The sequence below is a fragment of the Cupressus sempervirens genome, chromosome 6 (assembly GCF_028749045.1).
Source record: "Cupressus sempervirens isolate cs-2001-9-10 chromosome 6, ASM2874904v1, whole genome shotgun sequence".
Classification (NCBI taxonomy): domain Eukaryota; kingdom Viridiplantae; phylum Streptophyta; class Pinopsida; order Cupressales; family Cupressaceae; genus Cupressus; species Cupressus sempervirens.
Genome location: NC_143123.1, coordinates 147,646,729 through 147,673,488, shown reverse-complemented (window position 1 = coordinate 147,673,488; position 26,760 = coordinate 147,646,729). Strand labels below are relative to the sequence as shown.

At 33.3% G+C, this 26,760-nt stretch overlaps 1 pseudogene; it reads right to left on the bottom strand.

Moving 5' to 3' along the window:
* Window positions 1-1,812: 1,812 nt before the first annotated feature.
* On the bottom strand, window positions 1,813-19,493 carry LOC149551659 (protein CTR9 homolog; annotated as a pseudogene).
* Between the last annotated feature and the right edge of the window lie 7,267 nt (window positions 19,494-26,760).

The following is a 26,760-nucleotide window of genomic DNA, read 5'->3' as shown; positions in this document are numbered from 1 at the left end:
GAAGTGACACGTGTCATGATTTCGGGATGCATTTGAAATGAAAGGGTTTCTCTTTCCATTCAGCTCGAAACTCAACTTCGGTCGTTGATCTATAAACATCGAACAACACCGATGAATGGTGTGGTGGCCCCGTGGGTTGTGGGTCCCACTCCCATTAACTAAGTTAGTCAGGTATCAGGATGACTCACATCATGAGTCAGACGTGTCAGTGTCATGTCATCACCAAATTGAAATGACATTGTTATTTGTTGATCGACCGAGGAGTTTAGTGACACATGTCACTAGTGCATTTCACCCTAAATTGCGACCAAGTTTTTTAAATGGGTTGGTTGGTCACATTATAAAGCAAATTTTTGTTTTTTTAATAACATGCCCGTGTTGGTTGCAATTGTGACAAATTACTTTGGTCAGAATTATGACACACACGACAGCATAAAACAAAAAAAAAAGGGCAAAAATGTAATTTACATTTCATTTGGCGAAGCTACGAGTCTGGTCTCCATCAACATTGGTGCGAGGGAAGCTGTGAGTTTGATCTCCATCAATATTGGCACGAGGGAAGCAAAAAAGTTCTGTCTCCATCAACATTGGCGTGAGGGAAGCAAAAAAGTTCGGTCTCCATCGAAAAGGGCACAAGGGCACGTCTGCTATAGATCATTGATGGGTGCGTTTGATTGTAGAACATTGTAATAAAACTTTGTTGCAACTTATTGCTATGATTGTAGACTTCCATTTGTCCTTTCTTGAATGTCATCACCATTTTGTTTTAGCTCTTGTTCTTGCCACCTCCTTCATGCTCTGATCACATGGTATTTTAAAGTTTTTTTTGGGGTTTATTTTTTCCACTTTTTATGATATGCAGTGTATCATCTCATTAGATTCTTCACTCATACTATGCGACTTTCCATGAACTACCTATTTGGATTATGTTCATGATCTCAACTATTAGGGGAAACTCTGCACACTCTCTCTTCTCTCGACTGTGTAGGGTTCTAGAATTTTGAACGCTTTTGATCTCCTTAGGGCTTGAAGAGCCTTATCTTTATCAGGTCTTCTTCCTTTGAAATGGATGTCGTCTGAATTGACACTGAGTTTCTTATCAAACACAATTGGCTACTTTGCATAATTCACACTAATAGAAACAACAACACCAACTACTTGTTACTCTGCAAGGAAAAAGTGAGCATCTTCTACACCCCTTTCACAACTTTCATGAAATCTTTTGTGTCTGTTACAAAGTGCACTCCACATTTAATGATTCATCTTGATAGAAGTCCTTTCCTTGGAAAATAACAAGCTTTTTCATTCTTGAATAGGGCTTGACTACTATTCTATTTATCCCAGGAATGCCATGTAAAACTCTCTGCCATATACTGACATATTCAGGCTGTATTGTGTTTTTTAATGGACACTTTTAATGGATTTCTACCAAGCCACTACTTTAAGAATATGCTCTCTTTCGTCAAGATTACTTTCTAGGATAGTTACTAAACTTTTTATGTCAATACTTCAGTTAGAAATATGCTTTCTTGTTCAACAACACAAAATCTGCCTTGTCTTCATAATTTTGTAAAGTTCTATGATGCTCATCTTGCAAAATCAACCTTGACATTTTTAAAAATTCATTGAAACATAGTGCATATTCCTTGTTTCTTGTATCATATTTCATTATTCCACAAAGTTTTTCTCATGATCAAATCATACAATTACATAGCCTAATAGTTCCTTAAATCAAATTAGCATACATATAGAAAAAATGCACGGAGATGGCAGGTTGTGAAAGCAATCATATAGGGCTACAACGTGGGCGGCCTATATTAATCCTTGAAACCTGCCATGTGTATGAGGGCTTGGCACTACTAAAAGTTGACTAAACACACGGAGCACATTCTTTAATTCAGACACTACTTGACGAACCTCATCAGTAGTACGTTTTTTCTTTTGAAGTGTTGAAGTTGAAAACTTCTGCATGGAAACACCAACATCAAAGCGTAACATGTAATTTGAGGGTGTCAAATGTACTGCTCTTAATAATGTTCTTTTACAATCTTGCCATTGTTCTGCTTCATAATGTGATCGAGCTAAATATAATAAAATTTGGGTGTCAGTGCCAAAATAAAATTTCCTCAAACAATTTTAATACATTTTCACTGCAAGCCCAAACTGTCCTTGTGCAAAGCAAACATGTGCTAGATTTACCCACACATCAGGCATCTGAACAAAGATATTTCCTGTTGCAGCTTCTTGAACCTGTGTGAAAATTTCCTTTGCAATATCAAAATGACCCCTTTCGGCTAGCACAATGCCTGCCCCATTTGCAACATAGACATTTCCAGGTCTCTGAGCCAACACTTTACAATACAGTTCCCTAGCCTTAACAAGATGTATTCCCTTTGCATTTAGATCCTTCTTCTCAATTGCGTGAAGCTGCAAAATAATTCTAGTTTCCAAGAGAAATGTCAGCATAACTATCCTTACCATCTGATACATTTTGTGCAGTTTTAATTGTTTCTTTTGCTTGAAGCCAAATTCTTGTTTTTAGTTCTAGGTTGCCAAGCATGGTAATCACATTTACTGAGGTTTTATCCACCTTAAGTGCCTGCCCAATCAATTCTAGGCTTAGTTGGATCTCATTTTGAGCCTGGGCCATAGCTGCAAGTTGTAGATATGCATCCACATAATCAGGAAACTTGAACAATATTAGCCTGTATAAAAGATTTTCTTTTTCAGTGTCATGTAGCTGTTCAAACAGCCTAGCAATATTAAATAGTATGGTATATGAAATATTTTACATATTCAACAATGGATGATCTATATTCCAAGAGATCTTTTGTAGTCAAAATAGAAGTTTGAAAATTGTTGAAAATCTAGTATAAGTTAATGTTGAAAATGGTTCTAATCTATTAAATTGAATTCACCAAATAATGTTATTTGAGAAGATGTTTTGTAGTCAATATAGAAGTTTGAAACATAGAAAATGTTATTTGTTTTTTATTTGTTTCACAAAAATATTTTGAAGTCAACAAAAGGAAAATCAAGCGATGAAATTTTGTTCCTCTTATGTTCAATGATATAGTTCTATTATCTTTTATTTTTTTAAATTTTTTTATTGAATATATATCTTAAAATTATTTTAAATAAATCTTAGGTTCAAATTTATTCAATATTTGATTTATTTTTCAAAAATAAGAAATTGTAACCCACTTGAAGGTTTTTGTGACATATGACTTCTAAATGATCCATGAGAATTTAACTTATATCTTGAAAATATTCCAGATTGATTTGATTTACGTTATTACATATATACATATATGTTTCTAGAGATATTTAGTTTATTTAAATATGTTGTTGCTTTTGATCTATCTACTATATAGGTAAAATACTAAAGGTTCACCACACAAAGAGTCTTTTTGATGAAATGATGTATTCACCAAATAAGAAGTATTACCAATGTAGGATGGAATGAATTATTTATTATATCATCCCCAAAATACCTCAATATGAGACAAGAGGTAGTTGAATCATGAGCTTTCCATTGAGTTCGAAGATATTTTTAGGAAAAAAAAATGTATTTTTGGAGAATGGTTAACACTATAAAAGACAAGTTATCTAAATAGATTATTGAATTTTTTGTTAGAAAATATCAACTAGGATAAGATTATAAATCAAGGATAACAACATGATTTGGTATCCTATTTCCAAGATAAAATAGGCTACAAAGAAAGAAAAGTGGTTCACTCATAATATTCTAAAATGCTAATTTGGGTATAAATTGTGTCTTGTTGTCTTTATGGGCTTCATTTGGCTGGTCATTAGCTGAAAAACTAGGAATATATAAAGATCAATTAAATATAGTTTTTGTATGAACACATTTAGACTATTTTAAATTAAATATATTGATTTTCCTTTGCATTGAGTTGCTATAATAATTTTGTCTGCTTCAAATCCATATAGTAGATTAAATAAAATGTCTCATTATTTCTATATTCACCACTACTTATAGGTGAAAAAAGAACATTCAAGTATTCAAGGACTATTGTGATATTTTTTATGGAAGCTCACAATGTCCAATAGACTTTCAAACAACTAGAATGCTTCATCCCATGTATGAAAGTTTTCATTTATAAAATAGTTATTCTGTGGTATATGAAATATTTTATATATTCAACAATGAACGATCTATCGTTCTCTTGTAACATTTAGCAAATAGTTTGAATACTTGACTTTCTATAATATTTTGTTACTTGTATGCACATTTTTGGGGAGGAAAATGACAAAGATGAGCTTGAAATATTTGAATACATTCCTTTTCATACGAGTGATTATGAACATATGTCAAGATAGATTGAAATATACATATATATTTTTATTGCACACTTATGTAGTGCACACATTTAGATATGTGTAGTTACTTTTAAACATGTTAATCTAGTGTAACTTATAAAATGTCTAATATAAGTCTAGGTTGAAAAAGGTTGTAATTTTTTAATGGAATTTGTCAAATAAATTTATTTCAGCAGATGTTTTTTATAGTCAACATAGAAGTTTTAAACATAGAAAATGTTATTATTATTTTATTTGCTTCATAGAAAGATCATGAAGTCAACAAAAGGAAAATTAGGTGATAAAATTTTGTTCTTGGGTAGGGCCACAATAATGGTTCCCACTTTCCATAATGAAGAAATCAGATGGAAAGTGGGGAAGCTAAATTTTAGGGGCTTCAAATGAAGCCAAATCTTTGAATGAAGGTCCCAAGGGGCTTCACTTGAAGCCTCCATGCCGATAATGGTGTGGGGTCTTTGAATGAATCTTAGGGCTTCATTCGAATCTGACATGCAAACCTCATTCATACTCCTAATAACTGATTGGAAAAGCTTTAAATCCAACATTTTTCTTTTTTGTCCCATAGTTTCATGTATGAGTTGGTGGACTAGGGCACTAAGAGGGAAGTCAATAACATCATACCTTGCATCAGCATCTCTGTCTATGATGTAGGAGCACCTATTCATTGGATTTCTCATGGATAAATTCATATTTTAAGTTATATTTAAATAGTATTTAAAAAGAAACTCAATTTAAATAGTGTTGTCACTTTATCCCATGGCAACTCAAGTGAAACACCTTCTTCTTCTAGTCGATGGAAGAATTCCATATCCTTTAAACACACAGGAAAAACTTCAGAATTGATACTGGGGCTTTTATTGATGAATTCAACCCAAATGCCATTTCCTAATGCCTCCATGAAAGTTTGCTGAGTCAACTCTAGTTCATCACGCTCAAAATGAAGAACCCCAATGTTGTTTAACAATTCAATGGGTACATCTTCTCTACTCTTCTTCAGAAGAGACTTTTCTGTGTTAAGAGAATCTAAGGCTGCACTGGGGTCTGATGATATGAATAACTCACCCATCTTAATAAAGGAATGAGCATCACGTGGATCTATGCGAGTTGCCTTTCTTAGAATTTCCAAAGCCTTCTCTCGCTGCCCTTGTTGAGCATATATATGGCCTACAGCTTTCAAGCTCTCATAGTTCTCAGGGTGAACCTCTAGAACCTTTTCAAAATTTGAGAGAGAACTCTTAAGATCTCCCAATTTCATTTAACCTGTCCCAACCCAAAGTATGGCAACACAAAATCCTGTGGCTTCTGGATTTTCTTGACTGATGCCATGTAGTAACGGCCAACAATTTCATAATCACCTTTTCTATGATAAGATCATGCAAGATTATAATATGAATGAGATTTCATGAGAGGGTGGTTTGTCGAAACAAGAGCTATCTCAGTCAACTGTTCATTTGGATCTCCACATTGCTAATCACTTGGATCAATGCTTTTCTCTTTCTTCACAAAATAGGTTTGGTCCCAGAGTTTAGCAAATCAAGAAAGTGAACCATTTAGGTTAGTGTCTCCCCTCCCAAATGATTTCCTCAAAATCAATATAGATGGGTTTTCAAGGAGTAATCCACGTCCAACAGGAATGGGTGGTACTAGTAGTGGAGCTTTAACCTCTGTTTAGTTTTTCTTTTCTACTTCCTTAAGTACTGATTCTAAAAATTAGATGGAAGCTTGGGCTATTCTCTATACTCTTGAGAAAGCCTATGTATCGGTCTGGAAAATGATTTTTTCAAGATGGACTATGATTCTTGTCACCCTTCTGAATAGTAGAAATTTTCTAGATTGCTCTTGGAGGCTAGCCTTGTTGGCTATGCTGATGTATAATTTAATATGTTTGAGAATGAATATGAACCTTTTTGTTAATATGATTCTAGATGTTAAGTAGTTAGCTATAGATGCACCCTTATGTGTGATCTTTTTTTTAAAAATCAATATAAAAAGGTGTGGCCCCTCAGGCCACAATTTACGTGGAAATAAAAAAATGTAAAATAAACATAGATATGAGATAAGAAAAATAATAAACAATGGAATAATAACAAAAGCAATAGCCATTGCTAAAGTCTACCCTTCTCATACTTTGTCACTTGCATAAGCTCAAAAGAAGAGATGCTATAAGCCCTAGAAAAGACATAGCTGTTGAACCTAGGAATTCTCATAAAACGTTTCAATGTGGAAATCGTTTCTCATCATGCATCTGAAAAATAAGTCTCGCCGTAGATTTTTATTAAAATCACAGTCAATGAATTTAAGGCTATAAGAACAAACATGCCTACCAAATATTACACTTTGGGTTTCAACGTTGAAACTAAAAAACATCAACCTACATTGGACAAAACAATTTAAACAAATTGAAATGGAGTACCCAAATCGAGAATTGCTAAATGTCCTAATCAACCAGTTTTTACGCTCTACAGTAACAACCTAGTATTTATACCAATTATGCTAATTTTTGTGGAATATGTATCATAAATATTGCCTCAAATCCTTAGCCTACCCTATGGGCCCAAAACCTGTCCAGTTTGCAAGTACTAACTAGAATTCAAAATTGATATCTTGATGTATTTGATAGATCATTGTCAATTGTCTGATTTCTCTTTATTATCATTTCTTGAAGGATTGATCGGTGGATGCTTAACCAATTTATGTCTTAATTATAAATATTTAAATGATTGGATGCTAGAATGGTTGATACTTGAATAGTTGATATTTGCCTGTATAAGTGACTGATTGTTTGCTTGCTGGTCTGATTGTTTGGTTATTTTGATATTTGATTCCCAATTGATGATAGGTGGACAATTGAATGGTCTACTTTGATGGATTCAGGATTGATTATTTAACAAACATTGATAGTGATGATTGAATGAATGCTGATTTGATATATTGGTGTGTAATGATTTCATAAGTTGATTCTTGAATGGATTTCTGATTTTGTATCTAGTTGAATGAAATGACATTTGATGGTGAATTTCTATTGATCTTCCCTTTATATTTTATTTATAAAAGAATTGCCACCCTTCAAAAGGAATTGAGTCGCCACCCTTCATTGCTACCTCACAGAATAGTAATTTATTTCCAAATGATTGTTTGCTTCCTTCATGTTATCTTCTCATAGAATGGTCTCTCCTTTATATCTTAATCCTTCAATACTCATAACTCTTTATTGCATTCATTTTGATCATTCACTAAACTTAATTAAATTATAATTATATTACATGTTATTTTAATTTTTTATATTTTTACTTTATATTTTTATTATTGAATGTCATGTCAAAAAGGGGACATTATAGTGAGATGCATTACAATATAGCAAAATAACAAGAACATTATTGAAACAAACTGATACAACATTCATATTATAAAATCATACTGCCGCAACAACACAAATTAACCTAACAAAAAGCATAGAATACCATTCCCACAATGATCGAACATTTAACCACTGAACTACACCTCTTCTAAATAATGTAAGATGCTGATAACATGTTGATACTGCCATCACACATGTCAAATTAGACTGATACAACTAAAAGCCACCCCAATCAATTGTAGCTAACATCTGGATGCACACTTATAATTGATGTCAATTAGAATACTGAAGGTCTGGAATAGGCCATAGTGGCTGCTAATACAGCAGGTACAAACTCGTAGAAAGCTCACCAGATTTTCCAAAGTCTACATAACTAAGACTTAGCATCAAAGGTTCTCCCTAGGCACCTCGAAACCACCAAATATTGGCCCCAAAATAGGAGCCCTTCATCTTCAAGCTCTCACATACTTGCTCCACTTGGTACAACACCCCACAAAGGTCATCTATTCACTTTCAACTTGGAAAGCCCACAATATGGTCTTTGTATACAATTCATTTTTTGTCGTTTCATTAGATGGTTTGAACAAGTGTGGAAAAAAATCAGATTTTTATTATGAATTTTCTGTTCACCAATCTATGTTAAACTAATTAGCAAGGTCACTTTCCTAATACTTTATGAACTGGATGCTATTTGCAAGGTTAGTTTCCTAATACTCACTATAGTACTTGCTATTCAATTGAGATAGACACGGCTCATTAGTTTGTTTGTATTCTCTTTGGATTTTGTTAAAGAAGACAACTGAATGCTATATGATGAACTAAAAGTTTTGTGGTGTCAATAGGCTTGTGCATCTCTTGAGCCAAATTACCAGCCCCAGTGACATTTGTTGTTGTTCAAAAGCGGTACCATACTAGACTATTTGCAAACAACCATGCAGATAGGCATTCTATAGATAGACTTGGGAACATCTTGCCAAGTCTTCAATACATAATAAAGCAACTGAATTTCATAAATTGTTTTTTTGATAGTTGATTTGTTTAAATATTGCCCATCAAAAATTACTTAGTACATCTCATATTTTTTCTGCACAGGAGCTTGCAGTTCTGAAGAATCTGATAGCGAAGAATTTGAAGAAGATATTGTAGCAAAGGTATATTTGGTGTTCTTTTTTAAGTGAAAATTTGATTGGAAATTTTGTATATTGTCATATTTCACTTGCAGAAAGGTCAAATTGTAAATAGAGGTGAAGTTGTATGGATTTAAGTTTCTTCTTCATTATTTATAATGCTCTCGATTCCTCCTTTGTAGCTGTAAAAATACTTGTTTATTTTCACCTTTCCAGATACCCTTTACTAGGTTCTTCAAGATTCCAAAATATCTTGGGCTGACCCCACTCCAACATGTCCTAACTCCTACTTGCTTTAGAGACCTAACTCCTTTTTATATGTGTCTTCCTCTTACTACTCCATCTGCAGGTTGCAAACAAATCATCCTTCTTCCACCAATGAGTCATTCCATTCAAGAAAGACCATGTCTGACGATATCAATGCACAAAAAAATAGAGAGACAATTGCTAGACTGTGGTCTAACTTAAAAAGAAAAGGTGATGGAAAATTTTATTGTCCTTGAAAAATGTGTATGGGCATAAAGACTCGAAGATATCTAATTACAACAGCTGAGCAACATTGTAGGAAACATGGTTACATTGAAGGGGGAAACGAGTATCGCCCATTGGTCTGTATTTTAATAGTTTATAAATTACATAACATGATGATGACAACATGGTCATGGTTAATATAAGGTCATCATTTTCATATAGGTCAATATCCCTGAGTTTCATGTTATGGACCATGACAATTTGGAGAATGCGGATTTCCAAACGAGGGAACATGGAGGTGTGAATATTGAAGTAGAAGGTAATGATACCATGGAAGAAGATCAGGATGATGAAGATCACGATGATCAAAATGATCACGATGATCAAGATGATAATGATGATGATGATGATGGTGATGATGATGCAGAGTTTGATGTACCTTTACTTGAGAAGGCACACCAGTCCCTATATGAAGGCTCTAAAACAACTCTTCTTGCCGCTATATTGCTATTGGTGAACTTGAAGGTTATGAATGGTTTATCCAATGTAGAAATGACACATATGTTAAGGTATGCCATCTTCTTTCATTATTTTACTCGTAGTTCCCTTACAATTAACATTGGGTTCGTGTAGCAATTAATATTCTTTAAATTAAGAAATTATATTTTTGGTCGTAGGTTGATAGGTGAGTGTTTGTTACCACCATCAAACATTCTACCTTGCTCGTACCGAGAATTATTTTCCATCATGAAAGATATTGGAATGGAGTATCAAACAATAGATGCATGTCCGAATGATCATATTATATATCATAAATAGCATGAATTTGTGACACAATGCCCTACTTGTCATATCAGTAGATATCAATCAGATCGATTAACAAAAAAGGTGCCTCGCAAGGTTCTTCGGCATATTCCCATTATTCCACGTCTACAACGATTATTCAAGTGCAATAGCTTGGCACAATTTATGGATTACCATGCACACAATAGAAGTCAAGATGACATTATGCGAATGCCTACAGATGGTTCGAAATTTAAGAAAATAGAGGAAAAATGGCCACACTTTAGAGAAGAACCTCGTAATCTCAAGCTTTCATTGGCAGCAGACGGTGTCAATCCTTATGGAGAGATGAGATCTACTTACTCAGTGTGGCCTATTTTTGTTATCAACAATAACATACCTCCTTGGTTGTCCATAAAGAGAGAGCACATAATGTTGACATTGATTGTTCCAGGTATTTTTTGATTTAGTGGTCATCTAAATTAATTTATTATTACTAATCCATCAAATGGTCAAAATAATTATGTAATGTTTTTGCTCATTCAAGTAGGTAAGTACCAAGTCAAAGATATCAACGTATATATTGAACCTGTTATCGACGAGTTGGTGGTGTTATGGAATGGGGTTACTATGTATGACATTTGTAGACCAATAGGAAAAAGATAATTTCAATTTCATGCAATGCTTGTATGGACAATACATGATGCCCCTGGGCTAACACATTTTTGTGGTATGTTCTCTTCTTGACACCTCTTTTCTGGTATGTCAAAGTTAACACATTTAATCCAATTATACATGATCTTGTAGGTCTTCAGACAAAGGGTAAATTTGCATGTCCATTTTGTGGTCCAAAGAAAAAATCTCATCATTCAAAAAGTTTAAGAAAGTAGGTGTTTGATGAGAATAGACACTTTTTGCATAGAAATCATAAGTACCGAATTATCAAAAAATATCTTTTCAATGGTCTAGAAGGGACTATGTCAAAGCCATAGAGAATGAAACCTCGCCTATGGAAGTTGGCATACAATAAAATAAATCGTCGAGGTAATGTCATTCCATTTGATGCTTTTTGTTTCAAATTTATATTTCGATATTGTGTTTTGTTTACTGATGATGTGATTGATGGTTGTGAAGGTTGTCAAGACATCAATGCCCAACTTCCAAAAGGACTAAAAATTTATCTTACGCAATTTACTAGGTTGCCGTACTACGAGCAAATCCCAATTGTGCATTTGTTTGATCCTATGCATATTGGAAAGAATGTAGCAGAGACATTATGGAAAATCTTGGATGGAAGGTGTGACAAAGATCAAATTGTCAAAACTTGTAATGACATTGAAGAATCCAACCATGCAATGAAAAATGGTATTCGACCAAATAACAATGGAGACCAGATTGATACAAGTGTCCTTAGTTGGTTATTGTCAGAGCAGCAGAGCAATGCTATAAAAGAAGTCATAAAAAAATACGATTTCCCACAAGATTTGCTGCGAACATAAACAATGTCATATCAAATAAAAGTGAATTTGGGCTAGGGTTGAAAACACATGATTGGCATACATTTATTAAGGTAATTCATGTTATTTTGTATTCACTATATATTTGTATACTGCATGTAGTTTCAATTGTATTCTTTTATAAAATATTGACAAGATCATTTTACAAATATTGCAGTACGTTCTACCTCTATCTCTCCCACACCACTTTGCCAACAATGTCAAACAGGTTATATATGATCTTGGAAAATACATGAGGTGGTTGTCATCTAAAGAAATCAATAAAGAAGATATAAAATATTGGAAGAGAAAAATTCCTCTTCTGATGTGTGAAATGCAAAAGTGTCTACCTCCAAGTTTTTTCAATGCACAAGAACACTACCTCATACATCAAGTTGAGGAGATTGAATTGTGTGGACCTGTACCAACCAGGTCAATGTGGATGGTTGAGAGGCACTTGAAATTTTTGAAAGGATTGGTTCAACAAAGAGCACATCCCAAGGGTTCTATGGTGGAGGGATATATGGTATACCAGACCATCGTGTACATTACTAAATATCTTCCTAAGTTTGCAGCAAACATCCATGTAGATCGTATTTGGGATCCCAACTCAATTAACAAATTTGAAGGGAAGTACTTGATGGAAAAAGGTAGATCAAGGAAAGTGAGAGGAAAATCTAAGATGTTATTGTAGTTAATTAATTCATATAAATCTTCGATATAAATTATTTTTAATTGGTGTATTTTTTTGAAATAGGTGGTTGTGAGTGGGATGCAATACATTTGTATATTGTGAATAATCTTGATTGGATGACAGAATGGATTGAACAATGTCAACAAAATGGTTGCTCATTAACATGGGAAGGTGTTGCTTCATTGGTTACAGAAGCTCATTGTAATGGAGATTCCAATGTTATGCCGATGGTAGTTGATCTAGTAAAGTGTTTAAGAGGTGGAGAGGTATGTAGAAATTTATTAATGATCATAACTCGACGTATGTTTCGTATCAACTCACTATGCAAATAATTTACACACACTTCAAAAATTGCAGGTCAAGCACCACAAAGCTATATACTATCATGGCCACAAATTTTGCATAAAAAGGTTGGATGACACAAAGAAAACTTGTGATTCTGGGATAACTGTAGTTTTTGAGTTCACCGATATATCATCTAGAAATGACATACATCCTCAACAATCTCAAAATCAATACTATGGCATCTTGGATGATATAATTGAGTGTGAATTTAACACCTTTAAAGTAGTTCTATTCGTCGTGAAATGGTATAGGTTATGACTAAATCAAAATAATCCAGATAGAATGGTTATTCAACATGATAATAGATTTACAATGATCAATACAAGGTCGTTTGAGCCAGTTGGAGATGAGTCCTATGTTCTTCCAAGCCAATGTGAGAAAGTGTTTTACTCAGAGGTTCCAAATAAATAGGGTTGGTCATTTTTTGTTAGACATGATCCAAGAGGAAGGCCGATAAAGTATAATTTTATGGAAGAAGAAGATATTGAAGATGATGAAGAAGCAGATGATGCAGATCAAGATGATGGTGATGACGATGATGGTGATGACGATGATGGTGATGGTGATGATGATGATGATGATGGTGATGATGATGATGATGGTGATGGTGATGATGGTGATGATGATGGCGATGATGATGGTAATGATGATGGTGATGATGGCGATGATGATGATGATGATGAAGAAGAAGAAGATAATTAATGACTAAAAATGTCGTCACCCCTTCTGTTGACAATCTTGCATTCCATATATAAGGTAAATTTGTTCATGTTTACGATGTTGCATATTGTTCATGTCGTCTTCTAAGTTATTTGTAGCATACACGTATCATGTAATTTTTAGCGAACTTAAGATAAATGATTAACATATGCAAGAAATTTGATTACATATTTATTGTGTTCATTTCTAATGATTACAACATATGTTATTTATAGTTACCAATGTTTATGTTGTGTCTGATTATGACCCTTTTTGCAAATAGTCAATTGACTATAGGTACATCGCCACCCCTTCTGTTGACGATATTGCATTCCATATATAAGGGAAATTTGTTCATGTTTGGGATGTTGCCTATTGTTCATGTTGTCTTCTAAGTTATTTGTAGAAAACGTGTATCATGTAATTTTTAGCTAACTTAAGGTAAATGATTAACATATTCAGGAAATTTGATTACATATTTATTGTGTTCATTTCTAATGATTACAACATATGTTATTTATAATTACCAATGTTTATATTGTGTCTGGTTGTCACCCTTTTTGCAATCAGTCAATTGACTACAGGAGATTTGACCCGTTTGGTGTGGATTGTGCATAGTGACATGGATCAGCAGGTATAAGTCAATAAATAGACATAATTTTCTTATATTCTTCTTGTTTATCATTGAACACGTATGTTATAAATAGACATATTATATAATCATATAATGTATATATAGACAAAGAAGGTCCGTATAGAAATATAATTGTATAATCACTTTCAACTTACTACATTTTATATATGTCACTTTCACTTTCCATTTGATGGATTGCAGGACCCACCAAATAGGTACTTGTCAGATCTATCTACATCGAATGAGGGAAATGAGGAAATGGTAGATGAAAGCTCTACATGTAGTACGGCTAAAAGAGGGAGATCAACTAGAGGTCAAAAGAATAATAAAAAATTTGATAAATGTATGCAATTTTTCCTTGCTAATGAGGGGTCATGTTGTTATGATGATGAGACCAAAGGCGACATCAAGGTGCCCTTTCGATACTCACACATTGAGAAAGAATGGATACCCAATGAGCTACCTCCAATTAACACATATTTTTGTGTTAATGAGAGGATATATCGCATTGCTCCATCCTCATTACATGGTTTGGGCCTATTTTCCATGGATGGGATAAAGGTATGTTACAACAAAGTTGTCAAATTGTTCAAGTATGTCAGTCCATGTTACAATTACAATGATTGGATGTGGATTGTTCGATATAAAAAAAGTATGCCTAGGTATGGGGTATCAGCTAATTATATACAACAAAAAGAAAATGGTCAAAGTAAAAGATTTTCTATGTACATTGATGGGAGACCAAAAGCAATAGGTAATATTGTAGGTTTTATAAATAGTACGTGACCTTCTTCAACTAGTAAGTAACCCAATTGCATATTTGAGGCATGTGAGGGGAATGAAGTTTTTGTTTGTGCAATAAAATCAATAAGTGCAGGGAAAGAACTGCTAATTGATTACCATTTAAATCACATAGATACAAACAAAGTTACTATCATGAGGGCTGTAAGTACTATTTACCATTTTGTTAATAAGTTTTTTTTTGCTGTCTATTGCTTTTAGTTAGCTAATTTTTTTATGTTTAATCTTTGTGATAGGACGATATGGATCTGACAGATGATAGAGGTCACCAGGATGCTACTCCCACCGCTTCTTCAGCAAGGGTAAACCTTTTTGAAATTGTACAAATTAGATAGTTAAAAAATGTTATATTATTACATTATTTTATTTACAATTTTTGAGTTTTTATGATAGTTTTACTGATATTCCTCTCACAATTTGATGTTCAGGATAAGGGTAAAGCAACAATAGTAAGCACCGAGGCACTAGCTATGCATTCTGATGAGGATATTGCTGATACTCCCAATTTCATAAAAATGTTGAAGAAAAAAATTAGAAAAATTAATATAAAAGCAATGAAAATTTTGGATGAGGCAAATATGGAACTCGGGGAGATGATGAAGAAGCTATCAAATTTGAAAGCGCAAGCTCAGCTTTATGAAGTAAGCTCCAATGAATATTTAGTTATAAAAAAAGTTCAATAAAGATTTATATTTTATAATATTTTATGTTGTGAAGTAAAATATGTGATGCAATTTTTTTAAAGAGTTGTAAGAAACTTTAACTACCAAATTCTTGTTATACAGGAATTTTTGGCGATTGATCCGCAACCTAGTCAAGGACAACGCGGTGAGGCCGGTAGTAGCAGAGCTCAGGCTGCCACTGGTAAAATAATCTTTTAGTTGAAAAGTTAGAAGGAATTTTTTATTTCGAACATTCAAAACTTCTTAACTCTTACTTTTATTATTTCAGAATGTCTTTGCTAACAATTTATTGTTCAAGTCATCTAGTGCAGGAGACTCCTACGAGGTTGACGGATGCCCGTACGAGATTGCTGACTGCAATGTCGGCAACAAGGGGACATCTAGCTGGTAAATCCTTATTTTTCTATATTTGGTTTGGTGTTAATTATGAGTTGATAATATTTACTTTAATCTTGGGATGCATCACATAGTGTACTATTTTTTTTGTGGTAGGAGATGCACCGTCTGGTACGCCACCAAATGCGGATCATAGTGCATCTATTGGTGATAATTCACTGTAATTTCTTGGAGCTACCCGTGTTTCTAGCATGGGATCTATGGAGACATCATTGTTGATTGACGATAATGAATTAATGCCTTTGAAATGTCCTAAGATTCCAGGTACTTTATTTGAATAATTATTTTTTATATTGTAATAAGGATTTTCTTGCAAGATGTAAACATGAGAGGAAGTGGTGAATGCAAGGGCTTTTGATGCGGAGTGATGCCTCATGACCTTCTTTAGTGTCTCGTATTGTGCAAGTTGTTTAATTATTCTAGAATTCCTTTTTATTAGGGGTTTGGTAGGATCATCTGAATTATCAATGACCTTTTGTCTATACCAGTAATTCTCTAGTTTAGTAATTTGGTATATTGCAATTTCATGCTTTCAGTAGAAGATACTAACCAATTTTTCTATAGAGAACCAAAAGTGGGAGTCTTCTTTCATATGATTCATTTTAATGGTTTTTACTATTAATTATCCCATGACATTTTTTGCAAGAAATGATACATTTTATAGGAGGCTTTATGACATCACACTATGAAGATTCGAGCCCACCATACGTACTAGGTTGTTGTACATCATAACTAAACTAATTTTATACCACTATTTTTTTCATATCATTAATTGGTGCAACATTTTTCCTTTCATTCGGGTCTTTTCTTATACTAGCTATATCTAACAATTTTGTGTTTTTTCTTAAAAGGTGGAACTACCAATCTCAAAAGTTAAAAGATGAGCTCATCAAAGATATAGAGCATGAGTTTGGTAGTAATATTTTTGATCATAAGAAATTGTTACAAAAAGCTGGCAGACATCTTAAGGTTGTGAGGGACACATATAGAAAGAGCCTCGTCCTAAACTTGAAGTACGAGCGTCCTCCCTTTGTTTCAGTGAGGGACTGGAATGAGTTCATTTTGGATGCAAAGGAGAAAGGGCAACGTCCAAAAGAAAGTACACCGGCAAATCCAAAAAGGTATGCAATAGTATTAAATACTAGTACATTAATGAGCAAATTTAGGGTTCAACTTCAGTATCAACAATTTCAACTAGCTCAATTTAATCTATCTATTAATGAAAGGTATGTAATTCATATGCTGACACAATTGCTTATAAATCTCAATCTCAATCTGGGCATAAATCCTACATAAGATATATTGACAAAATGAAGCCCTTTATTCATATTTAGTGACAAATTTTAGAGCCTATGTCTCCTATGGGTTCTTTTCTCAAATTTTATCTTCGCTGAACTCAAACTTGAATTCAACTAAGAAATTCCTACTTAAAGTTGTGACAACCGAATCTTGTGATATGATGTACAATGTTAGATTTTGAGTCATAAAAATAGGCAATGCCTTGACCACTATACTTGTTGACTTTCCTTTTCTTTTACAATAATTTCTCGCTATCTTAAGTTTCCTATCCCCTGTTTTCTTTTGGGTCATATGTGCATCAAAATTGCACTTAATCTGCATGTAAATCCTGATGAAATCCATCATTGAAGATATCAAATCCCATATTCTGTAGTATTCTATTAACTATGATAACAATATATAATGTTTTCGTTAGTGATTGTTATTTTATACCATCATCAATTCCATTTTGTGCTTTGTTGCATATCAAAAAAGAAGTGCATATACACTATACATCAGATTTAAGTGTGAAGCATCACAAAATCTAATCTCTATCTTCAAATAACAATGTAGTCTGAGAATCTTAAAGAATTTAAAGCTGAGCGTTTCCACCACATCTAAAATCCATTCTTCTTTTTTAGTATTTTTTGTTGTTGCTGAAGCTTTGATCACATGGATTATGTGTCTATACCCAACCAATAGATTATCATTTTTAGGGAATCCCTGCTTTTTCTCCTGTGGAAACTCTAAAGATGGAAACTCATTAAGAGATTTTTCCTAATATCACCCTGCTTCCAATCTTTCTCTCCCGTTCCTTAGCTCCTTGCAAGCTCACAAAAGGTGTATCAGCTTTGGTAACATGTTAACTATTTGTGTGTAGACTAATTCAAACACATATATCAGTGAAGTAAAGAGAAAAAGTACCAAGCCTAACACATCTACTTTGGGGGAGCACTCTTAAAATATAACATAATGTACAAAAAAATTCACAGTGTGTACAAATGACTTTTCATGTGATTTGAACCTTCACCTGCACCTCTTGTTCCTTCACATTCTCATCCTTTTGAATTCAATATTTCTCGCTATGTTGTTTTGTCAAAATCCCTAAAATAGGAGTTATTTCTCCAACATACTACCACACATAATCCTCAATTTTGCTATTTAAATTTTGTTATTGTAAATATGAAAGGTATGTAATTCATATGCTGACACAATTGCTTATAAATCTCAATCTCAATATGGGCATAAATCCTACATAAGATATATTGACAAATGAAGATATATTGACAAATGAAGCTTCTAATATGTTCTCTCTGTGACCAAAGGCACTCACCCTTATAAAACCTTCACCTGCAGGTCCAAACCCACTTCTTGGAGTTGTAACTATATGTGCTTTCTCAAGGATCTCAGTAAAAATATCCCATGAATTTTGACCAAGAAATCGAACCCATACATATGGCGCATTTTTTCCTCCAAAGACATCAAACCCAAGTGAAGTAAATGTTTCCACAATGATTATAGTATTCTCTTTATAAAATTCAACAACTCCATGCATGGCCTGCAAAAAAATTGAGCATCCCACATTAATAATCATCATATGAAAGATTTTAGCACTAATGCAAGTTAAAGTAAACGATCATTATTTTAGTCTCAAATAAAATTCCCTATGGCTTTGCAGATCTCTGTGACCAAAACCATGCTTTCTTATAATAAGCAATCTCAATCCAACAGAGGAAAGGTCAAAGAAAATTTGACAACAACTACCTTATCAATGACTCTTTTTTGACATATTGTTTTTTCTTTTCATATCAGCAAGAACAAGTATGATTCATACAAATTAGGTAAGTTAATTAATCATTGATAAAGAATAGATAAGGTAAATTATCAACGAGTGCTTTATTTTCCTTTTGCTACCTTATCAATGTCTCTTATCAAAAAACATCACTTGAAAATGATAAAATATGACACAACAGAAACCCAGATATTACATATCTGTCAAAACAACTATTTTGAAGATCACTTCTTATCTTTAACCCTTCTGGAGAAAGGCAAGCTAATCCACCAGCTTGTGCAATATTAGATGCACCATTGAAACAAGTACACATGATACGATTGAAATCATTTACATCAGGGAATCCATCAGAGAATCGAAGCTCATCAGGAACAACTATCCATCCAAGACGGACACCTGTAAAGCCAACATATTTGGAGAACGATAAAGTCTCAATTGCAATCTGCATCACAATATACAACATTAGTAACCAAATGAGAATACCTTCAAAAGTACAGAAAATAAATGCATTAAAACTTAGACAATTTCAATAAATGGCGATGCAAAGCAGAACATGTCTAGACTCTAGTATGATAAATAGCATGAACTCCATCGATAAATAGCATGATTACACATGTCAATTAAAGGTATGATGCTATACTTTCTTCCCCTTTTTCATATTTTTGGTGGAACATGCTACTTTATGCTAAAACCTTCATACCAATATATAATAATCCACTATTTAGTACTGATCTTTATATCTATATCATCTAACATATTTCAAACTTTTCATAGGTTGTAGGACACATCAAAGGCAAGAAAGGCGAGGCTGAAAAAGGTTGGGCAGCACAGACTTGGCTCTGGGGGATATTCAAAAATCAAAGCACGTGTTGTAAGTAGAAATAAATGAATTGCAAAGAAAAATTATTTATAAAATGCAAATAATTTTGTTAATTAATAAAAAAATGCAGGGCACTGATTTTAATTTGGAGGCCACAGAAGAACACAAAAAATTTGCCTCCAAGCAAGGCTATGCAGCGGTGGTTGAATGCCTACGGCAAGCTTCCATTGCCCCAACTGAGCAGTCTCCTGCATCATGTGCATAGGTAAATATGCCAAAAAATATATTAGAAATTGAATACTTGAGCAACAATTTATTTGATAATAATGTGCATGACATTGCAATGCAGCTTATTAATCTTGACACAGATCATACGCAGCATCGTGAAGCCCTCGATGTGCATCGTACTGTTGATGGAGGTGCTCATTTTTTATTTAAAACTAATTATGTAATTATTAATAAAATTTAACATCTTTAATTTAACTTGGTGTAATATTTTTGTGTTGAGGATATAGAATCATGTCGTGCTGAACGAGTGCCGAAGGATGTTCAGATTGATCAACAGGTAGATCATGTGGCACATTCAGGTAAAGAAAATCTATGTTTTGTTCTTTTAAATTAATTTTTTGATTTATAGTTCTTTTACTTAAATAAAAAAAATCTATGTTTTGTTCTTTTAAATTAATTTTTTGATTTATAGTTCTTTTACTTAAATAAAAACTCGTATTTCACTAATATAAAATGGTGGGAATTTAACCTCATGAAGTACTTGTTATTGCAGCGGACCCCCCTTTGGTGCAGCGGCCTCATGATGTTCCTGAACGGATGAGGAGGAGACATGTGTTAGAACTAGTAGAGGAGGGGGATCCTGACAAGGACATTGATATTCCTCTTAGAAATTATATGAAAAAAAGAAACTACAAGAAAGAAAAAAAGACATGATTATTCATGAATGACTTACTCTTGAATGTTGCGTGTTAATGAATTATTCGTGAATGTTGTGTGTTTATGAATTTTATGTGTTAATGAATGTTATCATGTGATTATAATGATTGAATGTTATATTTCAAAAATGGGTGAATTGAATGTTATTAAATGTTAATGGGGATGACAAGGACATTGATATTCCTCTTAGAAATTTTATGAAAAAAAGAAACGGCAAGAAAGCAAAAAAGATATGATTATTCATGAATGACTTACTCTTGAATATTGGTAATGAATATTGTGTTAATGAATATTATTCACTAATGTTGGGTGTTAATGATTTATTCATGAATGTTGTGTGTTTATGAATTTTATGTGTTAATGAATGTTATCATGTGATTATAATGATTGAATGTTCTATTTCAAAAATGGATGAATTGAATGTTATTAAATGTTAATGGGGAATTTAGAGTGATGTTAGGGGGGGGGGGGGAGGGGCCAAATGAGCTTCCACCTTCACGTGGTTGGCCCTGTTAAGTAGAGAATATTTAACTATTCTCGAAACCAAGTGTAGCTCAAACTTTAAAGATAAGCTTATAGTTAATAGTGACAACCAATTAGCAAGTCGAAATGAAGTTCTTCGTTACAGGTACCTTTTTAGTTTTTAAAGCACGATATCATGTTTTAATATTGTATAGTTTTTTTCTCTTAAGTTAAAGTATTCTTTTACTATAACAACATAATTTATGACCATTTTAGTAACTATTCTAACATCGCTTTATGAAAAATCCTGTTTTGGCAAAGATGGCGATACGTGGTGCTGTCTATTCCTTGGGAGATTGGATTGCACAAGTCTGTATCTCAACATCAACATGGAAAACGGTGTGAAATTGCACTTTCCTTAGTCAAATTCAATAGTTTAAGAATAGTCAAATTCAAAAATAAGAAATGATAGCCCTCCTCATAAAATTGAATTTTAATAGGAATGTTGAGAAAACAATTAAAATGTTGCTCCATGAACAAAGTTGTTGTCTTGCAGGGCGTGACAAGCAATAAGGGGTGTACGTATTAAAAAACATAAATTGTAGCAGGTCAGACAAACTCTTTGTGCATTCACAACATTCTTTCTGGATTTGTTCTTGAAACCCAAGGTGTTTTTTTCCCTTGTTTTTACTTCCTTTCTTTAATCTTTACATTATATTGTAGAGCCCCTTCTTGGAGATGAAACTAGCATTCATAATGACAAGCTGGCTATTGAAGACACTCTTAATGACTTGGTTTTGGATGGTGGTTTTGTGACACCAGAAAGAAACACATTTGGCCATGCTTTCAGGTGATATATTTTTTTGCAATTTCCATGGCTACTTCATTTTGGATTAATCATAAATATCAAAAATATTATTCATATTGCACTATAATCTTTGATCCTTACAGAGATTATGAAAAGGAAAGTGAGAGGAAAAAAAGTTTTGAAGAGTTTTACAGAATTCAACACATTAACCAGACTTATGATTTCGTACGTTTTATAACTTTCATAAGAACATTTTTTCTCAAACAGATGTTTTGAAAGATTATAAGTATACACTCAATATTGGAAAAAGATTTTAAGATCTCTTGTTTGTCATAAAAAAAAACAAAAAATTGGGTCTGCTTTACTAACTTATCCAATGCCTTAGGGCATTCAGTTATAAGCTTCAAAATTATATTTTTAGAGACAACTCTTGAATTCAAATAGTAAAGCTTATATGATCAACATATTGAAAAGTATGAGATATTAAAAGTTTGTTGTCCTAAAATGTCTTATTACTCACTGCTAATATTTGGTAGCATCTTCTTATCTTCTTCATTTGTACAAATTATTTCATTATGCTCTGTTTTATTATAAATGATTATCTATGCTAGGATGATTTGGGTTATAGAGTTTTTAAAAATGTGGTGTTTTTGGTAGGTTTGGCAAGATTTTTACATCGCATGTGTTTGGACAGCCCACAATTGTATCTTGTGATTTTGATTTCAGTTTGTATGTTCTGTAGAATGAGGATCGGTTGTTTTAGAGTAGCTATCCCAAGTCAGTAAATAGCATTCTTGGCAAGTTTTCTGTGCTCATCACTATGGGTGATGCACACAAGAGAATGTGATCTCTGGCAGTTAATATGATCAATACTGCTAAGAAAAGTGCTAATTTTTTAGAAGATATTGAGTGGCATGCACTCTATGTCTTTGATCAATGGAACCATCAACAGGACATACTTTTCTCTAAGGAGGCTAAAAAGGTATGTTTTTCAGACTTCCAATTTGTGCTTTCCTTTAGAGGGGTCTTTTAGAGGATGAGTTACCAAAGAATACTCACCCCAGATCTTTTTGTTTCTATGGTAAGTAAGATCCTACTAGGTTTTCTAACTTATCAATATTGGTATAAGCTTTCTCATGTCAATCATAGTTTATGCATATATTTGTTGTACTGTTGTTAGGCTGGAAGTAGTAATACTCTAATACATTATATTTTTACTATATTATAATCTTGTTCTCTACTAAAATCGGTTATGGTAATTGCAAGGATGTCTGGAGAGGGAGAGGGAGAGGGAGTGTAGTAATGGTAGGTTTGAACTATAGAGTTTGCTAACTGGTAAAATTACTTCCTCTCATTAATTGCTTTGAATTGAACTACATTGTATTATGTATATTATCATTATTACATGGGGGAATCCCTTTGAAAGCCCACAACGGCTAGTAAAGTCAAGGATTCTTGAAGGATAGCCTGTACCAAAAGTTAAATTGTGCAACCATAATTTTAGTAAGAGATTTGTTCATTGAAATAGATGCAACATTTTTGACCTAGTTCTCATATAGAAGGAGGAGGATTATAAAATAGATGCATCTTTAACTTAGTTCTCATGAAAGAGTTGGATTATAACATAAAGTGGTAGTAGAAAGTTTAAGCCTAATGTTCTAATAGGTGAACTCTATTGAAATCAATAATATCATAACTTCTTATGCCATACAAGGAATAATATGCTCTTCACTATCTGCAGTATAGTATGACATGAACTAGCTCTCTTAGTCCTCCCGGAAAGCTCTGGTTAATCTCTAAAATAACCAATCAAAATGTTATTAAGCCATTTATTAAAACATTTAAGTTCAAAATAGTTCTCTAAGATCTAATGTCTTTTAAAATTAAAAAAACTGTTTTGAAAGTTCATCTCCTGTTTCTAGCAGGGTCGCTATGATCATTATCTACCATGTCTCCTTTTTTTGTGAAACTATATTTAAGAACCCAATCTCATCGCAGGTAATGGATGGATAAGTCTTTAAAAAATTAAACAGAATATTCAGCTTGTAATGATCATTGATAAAATAATTTCTATGAAATATATATAGAGAGAGAGAGAGACAAATTGAAGCACTGCATCTTATTTGGATATTCATTTTGTGGCTGGGAACGCTTGTGGAAAGCAAAATTTTCTGTTTGTTTTACATGAAACAAAGTGGGTTGTCTTAATTATCAATTATTTAGGGTAATAGGGTAAAATGTGCATCAAGTCTTGTCAAAGAGGCATCGCCGACATAAGATATTTTGGTGTGAAGATAAGGGGAAGTCAGCTATCTCCACATCACACAAAAGGATTATATTAAGATTTGTAATAGGCCACTACCAAAACAAACTCTGCACATCTTGGCAAGAGATTTCACAAAAATTTAGAAGTTTAGAATTGAAATTTGAAAACTGAATATTTTATGGAAGGATTCACATGACTAATAAGATGATAAAAAGATGGCTTTTTTGGCAAGTTTATAGCTATACTAGAATTGCACATAATGGTTTATGACTACAATGGAGTCTTACATTTAATGCAAACTCATAGAGTAAATATTGTACAATCTTGTACAATGGAGCCTGGCATTAAAATCAGTCCAAGAAGAAAAGAATAGGGAGCTATAGAGTGCAACTCTTGGGATTGACAGTAACCTTCACAATAGTGCTACCAATAAAGAGCCAGGATAATCCAATTTTATCATAGGAATCATTTGCAACATTTCAACTCTTAGAAACTACCAAAAAGACATATAAGCAAAATGGATTGTTCAGACAAAATGGTGGCATAAGATGTATGTTGAATTGTGTACTTAAAATAAAACTAATATTATGCTCAGATGTACACAATTTATTTTTATATAGTGGTCTATGAAAATACCACCTTCAAACCAATATTAGGGGTTTAATCAAAATAAAATTACAACTACTCAGAGACTAGTCATTGATAGATGCCAGATAGATAGGAATCTATCAGAGGTATTTAATTTTGTAAAAGTAAAACTTACCTCATATTTGGTACTATGTAATAGGTTTTGTTGTAAAATGCGCACAGTTGATTCCATAAACAAGTTTGCAGTTTCAACTATTTTAAAGTGTATGGATAACAATTTTTTGGTTTGAAATTGGCTTGACATATTTTACCTTTTATATATTGATTGAAGTGCAACTGCTCATCTAACCATGCTAAATAAAACATTAACATGGTCAGATGTGCATCGAAATGTGCTGCCATGTTTTATATCACAAGTTTAGACTCCAAAGAGGGGAGGTGACTTCTGCCAGTCAAAACAATCGAAGATATGCCTCAAGCTCTGTCATTCAAGACAGTTTGGAAAGATGAGATTGTTTGTAATTAGATCTTAAGAATAATGAAGCGTAGTATTCAAAGCATGTGACTAAATATTTCATCAACTTCACCAGTGAATGCCACAAAAATGGAGTAGAAAAGAAGGCATAGGCTGCCACTGATACTGCCCATACTATTCCATCGTTGTAAAGAGGAAACACCATGAAAAGTAGTGCTCCAAACACTACAATCCAGACGGTAATAACAACCAAAACAGGGATATGTAATTTGTTCATCATGACAAGAAGAAGGGATAGAGAACCCAGTAAGTAAATCCCCCACCCTATTAATGGATAAATCATTTTTTGAACAAGGACTAATGGAATCAAATAACTTGCAGCTATACAAAAATGAATTAGTTTCTTCAGTAACACTGAATGCAGAGAGTAGCTCAGTACATATTTTAGGCAGCAAAGATTAGATGAAGAGAGTTGTATCTTGAAGCTTTTCCCATTAAATAGTGCTATTATGGTTGTTACCAGGTAGAACACCGACTATGCTACTGAATGGGTATCTCCTCATCATAACTGTCACATAAGGAAATTATTCATTAGGGCAACATGATTTTGGATATTTTCTGATGATGTTTGTGATTGTGGTGTTTCTCAGATGTTGAGCAGGGCTGCAGTTCTGCAATTGGTGTTTCAGAGTATTGGTGTGGTTTATGGGGACATAGGAACATCACCACTTTATGTGTATGCGAGTACTTTTCCTAATGGCATCAAACATCCTGATGACATTCTTGGGGCTTTGTCTTTGATCATATATTCTCTCACTCTTTTGCCCCTCATCAAATACGTCTTCATTGTATTGTGGGCCAATGATAATGGAGATGGTAAGATTATAACATCTCTAGTTTCACTTTGTTTTTAGGTCAAAGTTTGATCTTTTTCATGTGAAAACATGTGTTCTAAGTTTAAAGGGACGGTTTCTTTTTTAGGTGGAATGTTTGCTCTTTATTCTTTGATTTGCTGCCATGCAAATGTCAGCATGATACCCAATCACCAGGAAGAAGACAGGAAACTCTCATCATCTACACTTGAAGTTGCAGGTAGACAGCCCAATAGAGCCATTAGGATAAAGGAAGCTCTTGAACAAAGTAACTTTGCCAAGAGATGTTTGTTAATACTAGCCCTTGTGGGGACATGCATGGTTATAGGAGATGGCATCCTCACCCCTTGCATCTCTGGTACATATTATTATTTTTACAATATGTAATGCTTTTTGTTGTTATTTTTCAATATATTGTATGCTTTTTATATCAATGTTTCAATAGTGTGATCTATTATCATATGTTAGAAATCAAATGATCTCAAAGTTTACTTAATTCACAATAAATCCCTTAGATTGTACAAAATTTGTTAACTTTTCCCTTTCATTTGTTCAAGTAGTTTCACTAACACTTAATTTGTTGATATATTTTAGTTCTTTCAGCAGTGGAGGGAATCAAAAGG